The 20,612-nt window shown below is 37.4% G+C and overlaps 1 long non-coding RNA gene across 1 annotated transcript in view; it reads right to left on the reverse strand.

Moving 5' to 3' along the window:
- The window catches only part of LOC105444901, a 28,667-nt gene that overhangs the window by 2,690 nt on the left and 5,365 nt on the right, over nt 1-20,612 (reverse strand). The window contains exon 2 of the long non-coding RNA XR_004063568.1: nt 8,737-9,041. This is a non-coding gene — a long non-coding RNA (uncharacterized LOC105444901). The remainder of the gene's footprint in view (nt 1-8,736; nt 9,042-20,612) is intronic.

Consider the following 20,612-nt stretch of genomic DNA (forward strand, 5'->3'; position numbering starts at 1 on the left):
AATCTTCATTTCCTTCTCATTTGAGTTTGTGTCATTGCAAATCATGCACGGGGCACTTCAAGTGCTTAGATCATTGCTTGTTATGACGCTAATATAATCACTAGATTACTAAACTCTCCCTTTATCAAAATGATCACCAACCAAGTATGGTGTTCCTGAATTTACATTTTTGCCTCAAACCATGGAATATTGTCTAAATTGTGAATCAGAAACTGAATTTTTATAAAGGTTTTGAACTTTTTATGACACTGATGAAGATAATTGGATAAGTATGCCTACTTTAAATTTTGATTTCTTAAATTCGAAAAAATTAATAATAGACAAAGAAACTGATGGTTGAAAAATATCAACATCACGATGCATACCACACACATACATGTAAGACTGCTTTAAAAGAATATATATTTTGAACTCAGAAAATCATTAGCAGTTGATATTGTAATTGTTGACCAAGGTCCTAAATTTTGCACCAAGATGCTTTAAACAATATTTTTTTCATTATACTACCGGTAGTTCAAACTGTATAACGAAACTCTTTTCAGCACTACTTAAGAACATTTTTGACACAGAGAAAGCAAAGCCTTATTTCAAAGCTTACCCCATCGCCCGAAGCCAAATTCCAGCTTTCTTCCAAAGATGCAAAATGGAAGCCATTTTTGTTCTTATTTAGGGATAAAACACAAAGTTGGACAATCGTGGACACGCTTCCCTGATTAAGACTATGCCGATGGCCCGTAATGAGACTCATTAGGGTCCTATTCATCGGGAAGCGTGCCTAACAATATACAATCAATGCTACAATCACTTCCGATCAGCTGTGTCTTACAGGGAATCCAATAAAAAAGTATTCAGCAATGCCCTAATGATCAACACGGTGTACATTACACACTTGATCAGGTGTGTGCTACAGGGCGTCCCATAAAAAAGTATTCAGCGATGCCCTAATGATCAACACAGTGTACGTTACACTTGATCAGGTGTGTGCTACAGGGCGTCCCATAAAAAAGTATTCAGCGATGCCCTAATGATCAACACGGTGTACATTACACACTTGATCAGGTGTGTGCTACAGGGCATCCCATAAAAAGTATTCAGCAATGCCCTAAAAATCAACACGGTGTACATTACACACTTGATCAGGTGTGTGCTACATGGCATCCCATAAAAAAAATTAGCATTGTTGTCATGGTATAGTGTAAAATCAATGCATCAATTGCATCTATTTGCTGTCAGCTACACGGTGTTCCATAAAAAAAATCAAACCAGTCAGCATTGTTATGCTCTATGCTTCAAACTGCATCAAATCAGCTGTGTGCTAAATGGCATCCCATAAAAAATACTATTCAGCATAGTTGTCATAGTACAGTGTACAATGATCTACAATCAAAATGTTCAAATTTGCATCTGATTGCTTTGTGGTACACGGCATCCCATGAAAAAGGAACCAAACTATTCAGCACAGTTGCCATAAAATACAATCTGACATTTTGCTTTTGCTTATCAGAGATTATCCAGTAAGTCTGCACTTGATCATATGATAAACTTCTTTTTTTTTTGGGGGGGGGGGTGAGATTTCATTGACATGAATACAAATTATCAAAGACAAAAGAGGAAACCCTCTGTATCATTCTAGGGTAAATGCTCCACCCGTTACCGATTACTGGTTGAATTCCTCTCTGTGATCATTATGATGCATTAAAACGACCACATTCATGAATGAATGAATGGTAATTTACTTAATTAGAGAGTCATGCTATAATTTTAATCATCAGCCCATTGGAATTCTCCTCTATCCATTCGAGGTTTAACTCAACACATAATCAGTGTTGGCATTCAGGTAGAGCAAGTATAGTTGAGATGAACAGGATCATATCAAAACAAAATATCACCCTTTTAAAAACAAAGGCTAATAAAATGTGTGAGAGGAAGAGGAGGAGGAGGGGGCATGAGGAGGGGGCATGAGGTGTGCATGTGCCTTCCCAGAAAATCTAATCTCACATACCTTGAGTACGCATTAAAGAGAAGGTCGAGTTCTGGGAAGAGGTGAAAAATAATTTGTGAGCGTTATCATTCTTATTATGCAAGTAAGGTAGAACATCAGATAAGACATGTTCCCTGAAAAGCATGGCTCTTCAAATACCTTCATATTCTAAATGTCGTGTAACTTCGTAAAACTCGGAGGTAGGATTTTTACGCCACGTGTTCGTGTAGTCCCATATACATCTTTCTGTGTTCAGTGTTTGTAACTTTACCAAGACTTGGCCAAATTTCTTACCATTTTGATGATTCCAGAACCTTGCAATACACACAAATTCTTATATGCCAGATGATCAACCTTTTCTGGTCGATTCCACACCGTTTCTTTCACAATGCAATCGCATGACCAGAACTCAGCTTCATCTTTAAGTATTAAAAAACATGTCCATCCCTACTTCTAGATGATTTTTTGACCAAAAAGTCAACTTAAAATATGTGATTTCCCTTTTTTCCCCTTTGTGTCCAACATATTGTAATATTCCTTGAATTGCAGCCATAAAATTGCCTAACTAATAATGCAAAAAAGAAAGTAAAGACAACAGGACAGCAAAATGAAGAACAATCATCAACTGTGCTCTATATCCAAACTCAGCACAATTAAAAAATGGCATTTAACCTAAATACAGGTTACAAGATACAAGCTCAAGTGATAACTTTTCCGCAGTCAGTATCCAAAAGAAAAGAAAGAAAAGACAACAGGACAGCAAAATGAAGAACAATCTTCAACTGTGCTCTATATTTAAACTCAGCACAATTAAAAGTGGCATTTAACCTAAATACAGGTTACAAGATACAAGCTCAAGTGACAACTTTTTCGCAGTCAATACCCAACTTTTCTATTTCTAATTCCATACTTTGGTTTAAATACACAACACTTGCTTAGACTGCGATATTTACTCTGCGCCAATCCCCTATACTGACTGAATGCTTACCTTCAACCCGTTACACACACTATACCTAACCCTAACACTTAATCTAACCTAGACTCAATTGCAACCCTAACCCTAACCGTAACCCTCTATTTTTGACAAAATAAAGCACAAAGCAATTATTTCCCTAGGTAGAGCAATCTCATCTGTTTGGAAGCAGAAGGGCGTTAACTCAAAATAAACTCTTACACAGAATTAACACCCTTACACAGAGTTAACACCCTTCGGCTCCATATATTCCAGCACCCAAGTGCACTTTACAAGTTATGACCCCTGTACAAAAGTACAATCAAACCCATACGTACTCTAACACAAAAACAAAACAAGGTGAAACACAACAATACAGGAGACACTGACACAAAAGCCATCAATAGTAAATCCTGTAATTACTGCTCTCAAAATGTCCAAAGCACAATGTTAGATCAATAGCCTTCATTTAGCAAGTATAATCACCCCCTTGTGCATTTGGGTTTATACCTTTCCCGAAACAGAGAAAGTTCAATAGTCGTCAATAAATCTCCATGCTGCGTTATTGTGTTCATTGTGTAATCAGGATCGGGGCTAAAATAGAATTGAACGATTGCTGACACAAAGTGTTGGGTTGTCTAAAAATCAATACATGCTTACAGTGATTGCGCAAGTTCAAACAATTGTGCATGAATACAGCTCAAACAATCGAGTAGAGTTACTTTAATTTGTGCCAATTCCACACATTAAAGATAAAGACCAGTTATGGCCATGCGATTGCATTGTGAAAGAAACGTTATGAAATCGATCAGAAAAGGTTGTTCCTCTAGCATAGATGTACTGCAAGGTTCTGGAATTATCAAAATGATAAGAAATTTGGCCCAGTCTTCGTAAAGTTACAAGCACTGTACACAGACAGATGTATATGGGACTACGGACACATGCGCGACATGTGCGTTTATCTCTCACACACCAATAGATAAACTAATTTACCAAATATATCAATTAGTAGGCGGTTTCCCAGCAATTTTTTTATCATCATGTATTTAGTCAAAACATAATTCTTTCACATGATTGGTAATAAGAGCTTCCATTTCATTTTTTAAAATTGGGGTATTTCCAATACTGGTCTTTACTTTAAAGTCTGTATGAATGAGCCCTATGTAAAATCTCAAGGTTTTAGGGGGTCCAGAATAAGAATTGGAGTGCTAGTTTTGAGCACTGCTATACCAAACCCTAACCCTCAGTCTATATAACCTTAACCTTATAACTCTTACCCTATAACTTTGACAAACTAAAGCCCCTGGCAAGTGTTACCAGAGAAATTGTTGAAACACCATTTCAAATTCCAAATAAACGATTCAACCTTTAAGGTGGGTACACTATTGAGCTGAAAAGTACATTGTCACCACCCTACATCAATACAAAGCTATGTTAGTGGGATAGCATTATCCTATTGACATCTTAATTGATTTTCACAGCTTCACGTCCATCCCATGGCCCCATTTGTCATATCATTAGTGAAAGCTTTTAAATTTGCATTGATTATCAGCTGTCATTGCAGTAGAACAAACTTCCCTTCTCTACAATGGAAAGCGCAAACAATCCAATTGATATAATATTACACAGTAGGCTTGCGGGTGCACCATGTGAGAGAGAGAGAGAGAGAGAGAGGGGGTTGAGGAGTCCTGGAAAGGACTCTGACTCTGTAATCTTTCTTGGGGATGTGTAGTCCTGAAAAGGACTGTTTGTTATCTTTCTTAGCATATAGTTCTAAGGAGAACTATAGCGCTTGGAGAGGATGAGTAGCTCTCTCTCTCTCTCTCACTCTCTCACATGGTGCACCCGCAAGCCTACTGTATATCTACATCATTATGCAAGCCGACACTTACAAGCAGCATCTGATAAAATACTGTTTAAAATTTTAAAAATCCATTTGAAGGGTCTATTTTAATCTTTTTCCATGCCTTGGATGGCAGATTCCACTACTACTGTAACGTTTTTGAACAGGTGTTCAGACTAATGCTTCGGTCACATTGCCAAACTGACTCGACACCAACAGATATTGGGGCTATTGTGGGGGTAATGTAATATTCTGTTTGGTCTGTTGTCAGGCCGGGGTTCGGTGTCGCTGGTGTGACTGAGGTATAAGAATATTTTCTTTATTTTCTTCTAGAAAAAGAAACAGTTACCCTTATCTTGATTTCAATGTCTAAGAGAGATGCTTCATATCCAAAGAATCAATGAAAGAGATATATTTAAAGTCAAAATTTCACTTTTGAAAGTTGATATATGACGACTGTCCAGAAACACATTCGCCCATAGGGATTCGCTTGTGGTTAAATTATCTTGGAATTAAAGAAAAAGTGGCAATGACAAAAAAATTCACAAAAATGCTCATCATTGAGGAGTGGAAAGGTAATTTTCATATTCAAAGAGAAAAATTAAAATGTTATTAATGCAAGCTGTGGCATGTATCTCCCTGATAACACAGATAAAGGAATGCATACAGGGTGAGCTGGAACAAATGATGATGTCGCCAATTTGAGCTCATGGCAGATACCATTAAAGCAGTGCCTTAATGTTCAGTGTAATGTAGGCTTAATGATGATGTTGACACATTGGCTGCAGGAATTAGACAGCTATGCTTTAATGTTGCATTCAAAAATGTTTGTTGTAAGCTGGTCCTAATGATGATGAATCTGACACATTACCATACCACATATAGAAACCTTGCCTTAATGTTACATTGATGTTGTATCATTGTCCAGTCTGAAACTGGCACAACGATGGTACACAATGATGGTCAGCAGAACTGAATCCCAATTAAAGCTCAATTCAATTGGTTAAATCTCTAGGTGTGAACTGGGCATAAACTTTGTGTAACAATGATGTCTCTCTTATGTAAGAGGAAACAAAGCAATAAAGGGAAATTCAACTTTTATAACAAGCTACATGTACTCTAGAAGCACAAAACTCAGAATTAGACAGCTAAGTGAAAATTTCAATGAAATTGGACAAAAAAATGAGAAAGTTATGCAGTTTTGAAAGTAGAAATCACTTTAGGTATGATCGATAATGTCTCTGTGATGGGGTTGCAGTCAACTTTCCCATTTATTCCAAAACACAAAATGACCCAAATTTCAAGTTTTCAAAAATGCATGACTCGGGACGATCTTTTGTCTTTAGAGGACCTATAATAATACTGGTATGCTGTCTGTAATATATGTTGAACAGTGCCCCAAGGGGAAGGCACTTAGGAGAAAAGCAGAAATTAATGATATTTTGTGCGTGACAAATGGGAGAGTTAAATTCCATGGATCGAATTGCCAATTTGAGATTCACAATTATTTAGTGAGCCCATATATCAAACATTCATAATTCTGAATCGTTAGATTCTTTTAAATCCTCCCTAAAGACATTCCTTTTTAATTCTCCCTGTTAATCCTCCCTGTTAGTCTGTAGCTTTAATTAATTAATTGTATTCTATTGTATTTTATATGTATTGACTAGATGCATCTGTGCTTATGTATTTTTAATTAATTGTAGGTTGATTAGTATATAATAATTATAGTTTGTGAATATGATATTGAATGTATTATTTCTAAGTATTGCCAACTTTGTAAGGCGCTTAGAAACATTGTAATAAGCGCTATAGAAATATAATGTATTATTATTATTAATTCTCTCTTCATCCTCTTAGTATTGGTCCAATTTATTTCAAACTTTCCCCATTCTGTTCATCATTTATTTCTTTTTTCATACAAACAAACTTATTAGAGGGTTGGATTGCACTTTAATGTTCAGTGTAAATTGGTCCTAATGGTGATGACATCACTACATTAACCACAGAACATAGCCAATGCTTTAATGTTGCAGAAGCATTCGGTGTGAACTGGGCTTATTGATGATGTAGTCATATTAACTGCATGGCAGGAAATATGATGATCGTAAAGCTCAATTCAATTAGTTAATCATCAATTGTAAACTGGGCCTAATGATTAAGTTGTCACAAGTACAGAGACATTAATTTTGGGTGTGAACTGGTCCTAATGATGATGGTGCCATATTATCTGCATGGCAGAGAACGCATTGGTTATGATGATGGAAACAGACCTGACTCCCAATGAAAGCTCAATTCACCAGTTAACTTACAAAGTGTAAACTGGGTCTAATCATGATGTTACCACAATGACTACAAACATTAATATTGGGTGTGAACTGGTCCTAATGATGATGGTGCCACATTATCTGCATGGCAGAGAATGCATTGGTTATGATGATGGTAACAGACCTGACTCCCAATGAAAGCTCAATTCAATCAGTTAATCTACTAATTGTCATTACGTTGACTAAAGTTCCATGCCGCAAGAATGGGTTAGTCAGTTCACGAGACCCTAATAGGGGGATGATGGGTTTAGGAAGAATGAGGGAAGGAATGAAGAGGGAGAGGAGGGGAGAGGATGAGGAGGAGAAAGAGAGGAGAAAGAGAGGAGAAAGAGAGAAGAAAGGGAGAATGGTAAAAAATGAAGCAATGGTGGTAAGGGGACAGAAAGAAAGAAGACAGGTTTAATAGATAGGAGAGTTGAAAAGAAAGAACTGAGGAGAAAAGAAAAGAAAGATGTGTAAATCAAGAAAATGCAAAGGAACATGCTATGGAGAGAGGAGAAAACAAATAGCAATGAAAATTACAAAAGAGAAAAGTGAAAGGAAGGAGAGAAGACTAAATAAAGGAACAGAGAAGATAGTGGAAGGCTAAAAAGAGAGAGAAGCTACACATGAGGGCTAAAATAGGGAAAGGCTAAGAAATGAAAGAAAGGAGAAAAGTCAATGACTGACTCCTTTTTCTTATAAATAGAATGGGAATACAGAGAAGGAAATGAATGTTTTATCGCGTAACTTTGAATACCAAGACATTTGTATTCAATCAATAAATATTTGAAAAACTTGACGGTCAAAATCTGCTTACATCTTGAGGAGAACCTTCCTTTCCCTCTCATTTAAATTGAAATAAAGGGGAGGAGAGAAAGGAGAGGGAGGAGAGGGAGGAGAGGGAGAAGAGGGAGAAGAGGGAGAAGAGGGAGAAGAGGGAGAAGAGGGAGAAGAGGGAGAAGAGGGAGGAGAGGGAGAAGAGGGAGGAGAGGGAGAAGAGGGAGAAGAGGGAGAAGAGGGAGAAGAGGGAGAAGAGGGAGAAGAGGGAGAAGAGGGAGGAGAGGGAGAAGAGGGAGGAGAGGGAGGAGAGGGAGAAGAGGGAGAAGAGGGAGGAGAGAGAGAAGAGGGAGAAGAGGGAGAAGAGGGAGAAGAGGGAGGAGAGGGAGAAGAGGGAGAAGAGGGAGAAGAGGGAGGAGAGGGAGGAGAGGGAGGAGAGAGAGAAGAGGGAGAAGAGGGAGAAGAGGGAGGAGAGGGAGAAGAGGGAGAAGAGGGAGGAGAGGGAGGAGAGGGAGAAGAGGGAGAAGAGGGAGAAGAGGGAGGAGAGGGAGGAGAGGGAGAAGAGGGAGAAGAGGGAGAAGAGGGAGGAGGGAGTGGGGTTAGGATGTACAGTGTATCCTCGGATATCCAAACATTCATCTAACTATAATACTTGAGGGTCAAACCCTCTCATCAATACACCAAGAAGAGTACCCTCTTTTCCTCTCATTCAAATATAGCTCACTGAACGACGCTCATGGTAAAGATAAAATACTAGTACCAGAACCTCAATTAAATTGAAGAAGCGTGTGAAACGAAACACCTCGCTAAAGACCCAACTCCAGAAGGGCAGCCTTTCCCCACAAATGGCCAATTAAAAGCATATTATTCATACCTTAGGAGTGAAAGGACACGCGAGGGCGGAGCTTTGGAAGAGACCGACGTGACGACGGACACCAACAAAGGCAGGTGTCGGGCACACTCTCTGCAAAGTGTCGGCCAAACGGGCGGAGGACGATCGACGACGCTTTGAGCTTTGGCCGCCTTCATTCCAAAACCTTGTTTGCATTTGTGACGGACAAGAAGAACCTACGTGTGAGGAGCGTTGTCCTTCACTGATGTCACATCCCTTTTATAGTCGGTGTTCGAGAAGACGAGAGATGAATGGGAGGGGGAGAATCTGTCCAGCTGTGATGGTTCCTGAAGATAATATGGTGGAGAAATAAAAAAGGAAGAGAGAGAATAACGTGGTTATTAAAAGTATCCTAGTCTTTCTGTGACCTCAAAGGAGTGTTGTTACTTCATTGATTTTATTATCAGTGTTATGCCCAATAATGTCATACAAAGATGTAGTTGAGGCACTAGCAAAGAACAGCTACAAAGAATTATTAAAAGGTTACTAATTTGACAGAGTGTAAAAGAAATTGAATTGTTAATTAATCTGTCTCTAAGTTTTATTATCAGTGTTATGCCCAATAATTTCATGCAAAGATGTAGCTGAGGGATTATCAAAGAACAGCTACAAAAGCATTATTCAAAGGTTGCTATTTTTAACAGCGTTTGGAAGAAATTGAATTGTTAATTAATCTGTCTCTAAGTTTTATTATCAGTGTTATGCCCAATAATTTCATGCAAAGATGTAGCTGAGGGATTATCAAAGAACAGCTACAAAAGCATTATTCAAAGGTTGCTATTTTTAACAGCGTTTGGAAGAAATTGAATTGTTAATTAATCTGTCTCTAAGTTTTATTATCAGTGTTATGCCCAATAATTTCATGCAAAGATGTAGCTGAGCGACTATCAAAGAACAGCTACAAAAGCATTATTCAAAGGTTGCTATTTTTAACAGCGTTTGGAAGAAATTGAATTGCTAATTAATCTGTCTCTAAGTTTTATTATCAGTGTTATGCCCAATAATTTCATGCAAAGATGTAGTTGAGGGATTATCAAAGAACAGCTACAAAAGCATTATTCAAAGGTTGCTATTTTTAACAGCGTTTGGAAGAAATTGAATTGTTAATTAATCTGTCTCTAAGTTTTATTATCAGTGTTATGCCCAATAATTTCATGCAAAGATGTAGCTGAGGGATTATCAAAGAACAGCTACAAAAGCATTATTCAAAGGTTGCTATTTTTAACAGCGTTTGGAAGAAATTGAATTGTTAATTAATCTGTCTTTAATGTCACAAAACATCATGTTTAGAAAAATTATAAAAGAGCTCTGAGTATTGTAAAAAATAATGGTTTTCATCAAGAATCTTCTTCAAACCAGTGCAGTAGGAATAACTCCAAAATCATAAATATCATCTTAACAACAACATTATTTGGAAAAAGCTTTTAAAAAACCTTCAAAGGTTACTATTTTTAACAGAGTTTGGAAGAAGTTGAATTGTTTAATAATCTGTCTCTGATGTCACAAAAACATCCATCATGTTTAGAACAATTATAAAAGAGTATTTTTAGAATGTTGCTTTTCATCAAAAGTTCTCTTAACACAGCAGTAGGAACAACTCCTTGGTTGTTTTGGAATGTCAGTCAGTCTTACATCTTTTTCAAGTAATAAACGGCATCATTAATTAATCTAAGGCTTCATTAATGGACAGCTAGCAAGGTGAAAGTATATAATTCAAGAGATTGTTGATTCATTTTTCTTAACCCATGCATGATATACACCTTTCTGTGTCATTTCTGAACCCTATTTAAAAAACTAATTAATTAATAACGGTATTTAATACCGCAGTATAAAGGGCTTGAAAGACCTCATTGATGATGATTACAATAACTAATGTTGATAAATTAGTAATTAAATAATAACTGGGGCTTTTTACCCAAGGTAGTCATATCATTATCAATACTGCTTTTCCTGAAGGCCCTGCAATTATTACTACCCTAGCAATTGCCAGGAACCCATTTACACCTGGTTGGAGAGTGGCAAATGGGGATTGATCCTGCCCAAACTATAAGCGTGTTGAACAATGCGTTTGGACTAAGTAGGTGTATGTTTTTCTTTGTGAAACAGAAACAGTAACCTCTATCATGGAAATAATAGCCAAAGAAGACACTTCATGCCAAAACTCTATTTTTTTCAAGGACACACCTCAACAATATTTTCTGAGCAGCAATCAATCAACTCCATCAATCTGACATGATTTCATTACCCTTTAGTAAGGCATTAATCCTTATTACCAAGTCCCTCGGAGAGGACTTGAAGCCATCATTCCCCTGGTTGTTTACTCACATAAGACCTAAAATAAAAAATTGTTTTATTGCCCTTTGGGTGCCAAAACATGGGTCGGTCGGTCGGAAAAGTTTTTTTTTTTTTAAACTTTTTTTGTCGCCCTCTTTGGGCCGATAATTTTTAGTTTTTAATGTTTTTTATCTTTCCCCCTGCCCTCTTTTGGCTTATACTTCTCAGTTTGTAATGCTTTAATACATGTGTTTCAGCGTCATCATTACTATCTTTTTCACCTCATAATAATCCATGGTTTGCAATGTTGTGTTGATCGAGATGTTTACGCTAGTAGGAATTTGAAACTAGGGCAGAAGACGAGAGAGAATTTGGTAATGATTTGATTTTATGCATTTAAATCCCATTTATCCTAACAAACAAAGTACATATTTTTGTATTCATTAAAAATTTAAAAATCTCAAAAAAACGGTTAAAAAAAAAAAAAATTTAAATACTGACCGTAGATTTTCAGATTTTTAGGACGGTCGCAAAGGGCAATACAACAAGTTTTTATTTTAGGCCTAAACATGGTTTCTCAGCAGTCATGTAAAACAACCTTCATCATCGTCAAACAAACGTTTGGACTAATTACAGATTTCAAGTAATATCATGTATTCATCTTTAAGAGCAAACAGTGTTACCATGAACATAAGGCTTCATTATCCAAATACTTGAAATCCAATTTTCTTGTATTCTCTCCTGAAGTCTCAGGCTTGGAATTTTATTAAAAACTATATCATTCTTTTCAAGGGTTATCTATGTTCCAGTTCAAGATTTAACACTCTTCTTGTGTTAAGTCATGATATGTATGATCATGCTTGAACTATGTCATAGAAAGAAGAGTGAATCTTCAATGCCCTTCTTGCCTACACCCGCTGGTGGATGACCATGAAAGTTCCATATCATTCCTCAACAAACTTACATCGTTTTTGCTCTAGAGTCTAAACATGTTGACGCACTATTATGCACAAGCAATATCTTCCCTCCCCGATTTATGCCCTTCTTGCTCTTAACTTGCTCATGTTTAATAATCATGTATGACCTACTTTATCGCAGGATCATCCTCATCTCGTGCCACCTCCGAAACCCTGATTTATTCGTCAGGCCAGACACAACGCCTAATGCAATATGTGGGGCTAACAAGGTATCAAATGGCAAGTGCTTTGCCATGCGACTATTTCTTACTCTACTTCTCATGTTATGACATGCGCATCGACTATGGAACAGCCATTGCTTAAGTGATCTTAATCCACAACATACTTCGCGTACGGAGAAAACACATGCGAGAGGAATTCATGTCTTGACGAGACAAAATGATCAACATAAAGTCAACTTTGTTCCAATAAGAGCACACATTATTGCCGCAGATTGGCATTTTCATGTTAGTTTTAAATCAGGTCCTGCACAGCACAGGGGTATATTTCGCATAGATGACTACATTGTCAGAATGTTCTCCTTTCTCTGCAACTGATTTGCACTCTTGCATGTGGAACCGTTTGACCGAATGCATAAGGAGATGGGCAGGAAACCACTCTTACACCCGTACATTAAGATTGAAAATACATGTATTTTATTGTTCCACAAGATAGAACAACAAATTCTCTTGCTAAGAAATAAATATTTAAAGGGGAAGTCCACCCTGATATTAAATTGGTCCCCTCCCATTTGCTCTTTAATAAAAAAAATCAGAAATTTTCCCTCCCTCAAGAAAATGTTAAATCATACATGCATCCTAAGTATAAATGTTTCAAATATGTTTTATACAACCCTGTATGGAAAAAGTCTACTCTGTCATCAATAATGAAGAAAATCTAATTTCTTAAATTTTTTGTACGGAGCAAATTGGAGAGGAGCTTGTAAGATACGTCACAGAGCTGCCGATTTGTGTTTGATTGATCGCAACTCATAACTTTGCTCAAACATCTACTGGCCTGTCCTCTCTTTCTCTGCTTCTTTTAAAACCAACTAAATATTAGGGAGGACTTTCCCTTTAAGCCCTAGTATAACTTATACATGTTAAACAGAATATTACCTCGAATAATTGTGTTTACATTTTAGATTTTAAAATATCTTTGCCTCTTTCTTGGCTTACAATTTGTATGTTTGGATTGTCTGTCTTCCTTATTTGTATTGCTTGCTATAATTTATATTTTAGCAAATAGAATAAAGTATGTATATTTACATATATTTATTTGTTACTTTTTCAACAGAGTAGCTTTATCAATTGGTGAAATACTGTTATATTTGGGGGCCCTGCATACATAACGTAAACAATACACAAGACATACAAGTACATATTTGTTTAACACGGTGAAATAATAATATTTTAGTTTTGATTTAATTAGCCATATTTACAGACTCTATTTATTCTTCAATGATGCAATATTGTCATCTTTTCCGGGAACGACTGTCTGGTTATAAATACTGTAAGCCTCAACAAATCTACTATTAGGTACTGTTATAGTTGGGTAGAAGATATTTGCTTGTTGACATGCACCAGGTCCTAGTCTAAATATGACACAGGTCCTGGTCTACATGTGGTCCAGGTCTAAAAGGGTCCAGGTGATGATGTGATGCTGCTGTCTAAGGAAGATATGAACACACTAGACTAGTTGGGAAAAGGCTCTAAACCAGCTTTCTTTTGTAGCAATTGCTTCACAGACAATATTCTATTTCTAACTTCAACCCAGGAACAATTACTTCAGGTCTACCTAACCCTAACCCTGACCCTAAACTACAAATAAATTTAAACCCCAACCCTAATACCTGTGATATCTTTTCTTGTTTTTCGAAAAAGTCCACTATGCCATCAATATCTATACTTCAGGCTGGTTATATGAATTTTTTGTTGCCTATGCTCATCAAATTCTAACTTCGATCCTCGATCTGACCCTAATCCTATACCTTCTAAAAACCTGATTGCAACCCCAACCCTAATACTTTGATCTCTTTTTCTTTCAAAAAATTCCCATCAATATCCATCCTGTTCTTATAAAGCTTGTTCTTTCTCCTGGTTGCCCCTTCTTTTATCCTTCTATGTCAGCAGTTACCATGGATATAACATCCAGTCATTTTACTTCTCTAGTCATGGCTAGTCATCTTGTTTTCTTTTATTCCTTGAGGTCTTTATTCCTCATCCTTGTTCATTTCTTGCACAATTATGTCACCAACACCTCGTAGCAGAACAACAAGATGAAGAAAGAAAGAGGGAATGTGAGATTAAATTCAATTCACACTTTGAAAGGTCCATTCTTTGAGGGTTTCGAGAGACACATCTGGTAGTGCCCGCCGCTCATTTGCCTTCATTCAGCCGGCTCGGGCCAACACTTGCGCTAGCAATCAGACCGTCACAGGGAGTGTTAATCGGCGAATGAAAGACACAGGGGAGACTCAATGGAGATGGAAAGAGAGGAGAGGTGAATGGAGACAATGGGGGGTGTGAAGATGCATGGATGAGGAGAGGGATGGGCGAATGTGGAGAGGGAGGAGGGGTGGAGATGAAGATACATGAAGGGGGAAGGGGAGGGGAAGGGGGAAGGGGGAAGGGGGAAGGGGAGGGGAAGGGGGAAGGGGAGGGGAAGGGGGAAGGGAAGGGGGAGGGGAAGGGGGAGTGGAAAGGGGGAGGGGGAAGGGGAGGGGAAGGGTGAGGGGAAGGGGAAGGGGTAGGGGGAAGGGGTAGGGGGAGGGGGAAGGGGAGGGGAGAGGGGGGAGGGGGAAAGGGTGAGTTGAAGGGGGTAAAGGGAAGACCAGGGAAGAAGTAATGGAGGACTTGGGAGGTTAAGCGAGGAAAAGGTGCAGGTAAGGACACAGAGGAAGGAAAAGACAGAAAAAAGGAGCAAAGAGAATAATCAAGATGATCAAAAGACATGAGGCATGAGCTCAAAAGGGAGGACAGGAGAATGGAGACAATGAAGAGATGTGATCGCGCATGGATGAAGAGGAAAGAGATTGAGAGGGGTGTAAGAGGAAGAGAAAGAGAAAGAGAAGAGGAGATGGAGAGGTGGGAAAAGGAATGGAAAGGGGGAGGGGAGGGGAAGGGAAGGGAGAGACCTGAAAGGTGGTATAGGGAAGACCAGTTAAGAAGAACAGGCGGGAAAGAGATGGAATAAAAAGTGGCAGAAGGAAAGAAGAAAGGAAGAAGTGGGAACTGAAGGGGGGGGGGTTCAGGGAAGACAAAGGGAAGGGCAAAGGGCTGGAAAGGGAAGGAAAAAGAGTGGCTAGAGGAAAGCAGGACGGAAGGGAATGACAGAAAAATCAGCCAGTGAGTGAAATACACGAGGGAGCTAGACTCTATGGAGATCACAACGGAGAAGAGGAGAATGGAGACAATAGAAAGATGTGATGGTGCATGGATGAGGAGAGGAATGGGAGACCAATCAGGGGGGGGGGGCAAGAGGGAATAAAGATGAATCTAGCAAGATTAGGAGAGAAGAGGAGAGAAGAGGAGATAAAGATTTGGGGACGAAAGGGAATTCAGAGAAGAAAGAGTATCAGGGAAGGAAGGGAATGGGGGAAGGGAGGGTCTTCAAGGGGGTAAAGGGTTAGCTATAATAGGAAAAGGAAAGAAAAAGGAAGGACATAATAAACAGGAAATTGAAGGGGGAGGAATAGAGAAATATGAACAAATAAACAAACATGTAGATAATAAGAGATCACAAAATAAAAAATAAATAGATGAGGATTGAAAAACAGGAGGAAAAAGAGAGGGAGCAGAAGGTGTTTGTAGCTGCAAATCAGCAATGAACATTCAACAAATCAAAGAGCTTTAAAAGTCTCACAGAAATATGTTTTTTTTTATTTTTTGTCTTTCTTCTTTATTATATATCATATCCAATATGTCCATGCAAATAATAACTGCAATAATACTAATATTGGTTTCTTGCATGATTCTCACATGCAGACACGCAAGGTGCTCAAGGCTCTGCAATATTACCGTAGCTTTTCCCGCCAACACAATGCGACCGGAAGAATCTGCGAGAATGAGCACGACTGAATAAAAAGGGAATCTTCACACCGTGTCATTCAAACCCGACAACAAACCCAACTGACAATAAATAAAAAGGTCATCCATGACCAACAATAATGTCAATTCCTAAGACAACATGGCTTCTTTTTTCCCCTGTGAATGAACCTCATTTAGTTCTGGTGCGAAAATCTAGCGCGGACGTGAGATGATATAATATAGCGCATTGTTCCGCCCTTCCCCCCCCCCAACAGTGAAATTGCTTTGTGGGTATTTCTATGGCGGACTTTTCCCCGCTGAAATTAAGGCTTTTGTGTGTCCTGATTAAATGGTGTCAGGCCTTCATCAGAATAATGTCACTTATGAAACCCAGTTTTTTATTTTATTCAGGCTGTTCTACCGTCACGCATCCACTGCTATACATTCTTGAAAAGACCCTTTATTCTCTCACAGGTTCTCTCTCCATCCCTATTTCAAATTCTGAAATTATAAAAGGCGGGATCATATTTTTTGCAAGGTTATTTCCTCTTGTTCCCATTAACAATGTCTATAACTAACCTAACCAGATGCAATAAATTTTTATGAGTTGCACCACAAACAGGGACAGGAATAATTACATACAGCAATTTGAAAAGAAGGGGGAAAAACATATTTCCAACAAACACGTTCTTGTAGCTGTGAATAAAAAGGCCTTTAGAGAAAAACACTGACAATGTAAATGTCAAAGTTTTTGCTCGATATCTCACTTTTAAATATCCGTAAAATGCCAGAATTTGTGATACCTACCAACAAAAAATCTCATGTAGATAATTATGTGTCATGAATCATTAATACAGTAATTAAAGGAAACTGATCAACCACAATATTTTAATCTGAATGTTTTTGGTTCCATACAGGTACACATATTATATCAACAAATCAATTATGATAAGTTATACCTAACTATTTAAGATCCTACAACCTTTACATTTAACTTCTTATTAAAAATAAATTCAATTCAATTCAATTCAAAATATATTCAAAATATCAGCTTTAGATATTACTTCTGAAAAGAGAAAGAGCGTGTTTAAAACCTAGATGTAAATGAAGGTATATGAAACTTGTGAGTAGACTCAATACAAACTAGATGGAATTTTGACTGCGCGCAGTCGAAAATGATGCCTCCGCCATAGAGCAATTTAAACAAGTTTGGAGTTTAAATCTCCAGTGGTTCTTGAGATATCATGATAACAATCTCAATGTATGGAATTTCATAAGTTGACCTCTGTGACCCTTGACCTTTGACCTACGTGCTCCAAAATCTAATCAGATTGTCTTCCTATGGTGATACACACTATCATTAAGTTTGAAGTTTAAATCTCCAGTGGTTCTTGAGATATTATGATATGGTGATACATACTATCATTAAGTTTGAAGTGAAAATTCTCCAGTGGTTCTTGAGATATCGCGATAACGATCTCAATGTATGGAATTTCATAAGTTGACCTCTGTGACCCTTGACCTTTGACCTACGTGCTCCAAAATCTAATCAGATTGTCTTCCTATGGTGATACACACTATCATTAAGTTTGAAGTTTAAATCTCCAGTGGTTCTTGAGATATTATGATAACAATCTCAATGTATGGAATTTCATAAGTTGACCTCTGTGACCCTTGACTTTTGACCTACGTGCTCCAAAATTTAATCAGATCGTCTTCCTATGGTGATACATACTATCCTTAAGTTTGAAGTTTTTACATCTCCAGTGGTTCTTGAGATATCATGATAACAATCTCAATGTATGGAATTTCATAAGTTGACCTCTATGACCCTTGACCTTTGACCTACGTGCTCCAAAATGTAATCAGATTGTTTTCCTATAGTGATACACACTATCACTAAGTTTGAAGTTTAAATCTCCAGTGGTTCTTGAGATATCATGATAACAATCTCAATGTATGGAATTTCATAAGTTGACCTCTGTGACCCTTGACCTTTGACATACGTGCTCCAAAATCTAATCAGATCGTCTTCCTATGGTGATACATACTATCCTTAAGTTTGAAGTTTAAATCTCAAATGGTTCTTGAGATATCGCGCTAACAAACTCAATACAAGGAATTTCATAAGTTGACCTCTGTGACCTGTGACCTTTGACCTACGTACTCCAAAATCTAATCAGATCGTCTTCCTATGGTGATAAATACTATTCCCAAGTCTTAAGTTTAAATCTTAAATGGTTCTTGAGATATTGTGATAACGGTCAAACGGGACGGACGGACGGACGTACGGACGGACGTACGGACGGACAACCCGAAAACATGATGCCTCCGGCACCACCTTCGGTGGCGGAGGCATAAAAACTCTTACTAGGAAAACATGTTGGTAAATGGTTTAAAATAAGTTCTTGATGAATAGTTGCTTCTTTTCCCCAATTTCATCAAACCACTTTAGTTATATGTTATGTCTATTACTCTGGAGTGCATGGTCCATTTATTACTTTTCTTTGTAAAATTTCTAATTTTGTCTTTGTCAACTTTCTAATTTTTGTAAAGTAGCTTTTGCTAATATTTTTTTATCATTATTCAAATTCTGCTTTGCAATATCATGCAATTGAAACAGAGCATTTATTCTCTTTATTCTCAATATATACATATTCAACGGTGGAAATAATGTGTAGTCATGATTGAATAAGTCTTTATATTGAAAATTTTCCAATTCATTGATTCTATATTTTCTAAATTACTTTCACCTGGTTTCTATTTTAATGGAATTCCCAAGGTTTCCCATTACTAGATTAATTTGTATTGTCATTTTAAATTGCTATTTTTGAACTATTTTTTGCTTCTGTCATTGTATATTGCTGGGATCTGTTTTCTCTGTTTGTAGTTTTTATATGTTTTATAAATATGATTTTATATTTTCTAAATTACTTTCAACTGGTTTCAATTTTAATGAAATTCCCATGGTTTCCCATTTCTAGATTAATTTCTGTTGGCATTTTAAATTCAGTGACTATTCAACTGCACAGGTTGCGACTATTATCTTTAAATCTTAAAACAAATCAGTATGTATACTTTATTTGCTTTGTTCTTGCATGGCTTTGCTTCATAGTGTATTGCTTTGATTTGTTTTGTTTTAAAAGACCTTTTCTTTGATTTTAGGCGGTTTTTGATTGTTTTTCTATTGTTATCCTCGTTTTCAGTGTAGTGATTCAAGAACAGTCATCCCTATTTTATCAAATGTTATATTCTTCAAGTTATTACTAATGCAATATTATACATGGATTAATATATTTAAATATAAAGGTATGTACATGTTAATGCAAGTTGTTTGTTTTTATTCCTGTGTTGATATAAAAGATTGCATTCACAACATGTATTCTTTGAATGACATAAATGGCATTTATAATATTTGTTGTATTCATGAAACACTGTTGATATACATGATAGACTAAAAACATCTAAATAAACTCACAAAATTACATTCAATTTGTTACTTTTTTGTAGATGATCTATAAAATTCAATTGTACACTTTAATTATTCAGCCTTTGGATTACAAAACAACAGTACTAGCTCCCTAATGAACTGTTATCAAATTGAAATAGAATTCAATCACTCTGCCTCGTTATACAAGTAGACAAACGGCTTACAAAAGCAGGCACAGAACACCTCATAATGCGAGGCCTAATTATGGAATTTCGGAGGGTGTCAAATTGGCACCTCTTTCAACACCACCTGGGCCCCGCCCGAGCAAGCATTAGACACCCGAGGTGGTGGAAGTGACAGGGGATAGAACAATCAGTAACGGCAGGTCGCAAAGGGAAACTCCCCGCACCATCCCCAAGTGATTATGTGCTCTACAATGAAATTCAATGGTGCATTTTTATTATAAAGTCCATGTTTGAAGTGATGTGATAATTTTGTTTGAAATGCTGCTGCATAACTATGCAATTTCCAAGAGTGGTACATTTACGATGTAGAGGGGGGGGGGGGTGAGGGGGATGGGGTTAGGGGAAACTATGCACTCCATTTTTTGGAGCTATTGTGTGCTCTACAATGTAAAGCACTTAGAAACATAGTATTAAGCGCTATCAAAAGTGACTTTATTTATTTCTATCAAGGATGTTGCTGGATCACTTTATAAACTCCCCATACAATATCTGGGCCATAATATTTACAAAAGAGGACAAGAAATAAAAAATAGAAAAGGAGTGGAAAAAAGAAAAAGAAAGAAATTGCAATGGAGAGAATCAAAAAATGAGACAGAAAGGGCAGGTAGATAATTGGAGAGAAAGAGAATGAAAAAGGGGGAGAAATGGAGCAAAGACAGGAGACAGAAAAAATAGAAAAAGACAGTAAGAAAAAGAATGAAAAAGAGAGAGAGAGAGAGAGAGATAGAGAGAGATAGATAGAGAGAGAGAGAAAGAGGGACAGAGTAAAGGGACATCGAATACTAGTGAGAAGAGACATACATGTTTAAGCTTTAGAGGGGAGGGAGTGAGAGAGAGAGAGAGAGAGAGAGAGAGAGAGAGAGAGACTACATACAATCCTCCTCATGTCAAAGCAAATCTAGAGTACAACTTCTCGCATCAGGCG

Source organism: Strongylocentrotus purpuratus, unplaced genomic scaffold, assembly GCF_000002235.5.
Source record: "Strongylocentrotus purpuratus isolate Spur 01 unplaced genomic scaffold, Spur_5.0 spur5_scaffold_12, whole genome shotgun sequence".
Classification (NCBI taxonomy): domain Eukaryota; kingdom Metazoa; phylum Echinodermata; class Echinoidea; order Camarodonta; family Strongylocentrotidae; genus Strongylocentrotus; species Strongylocentrotus purpuratus.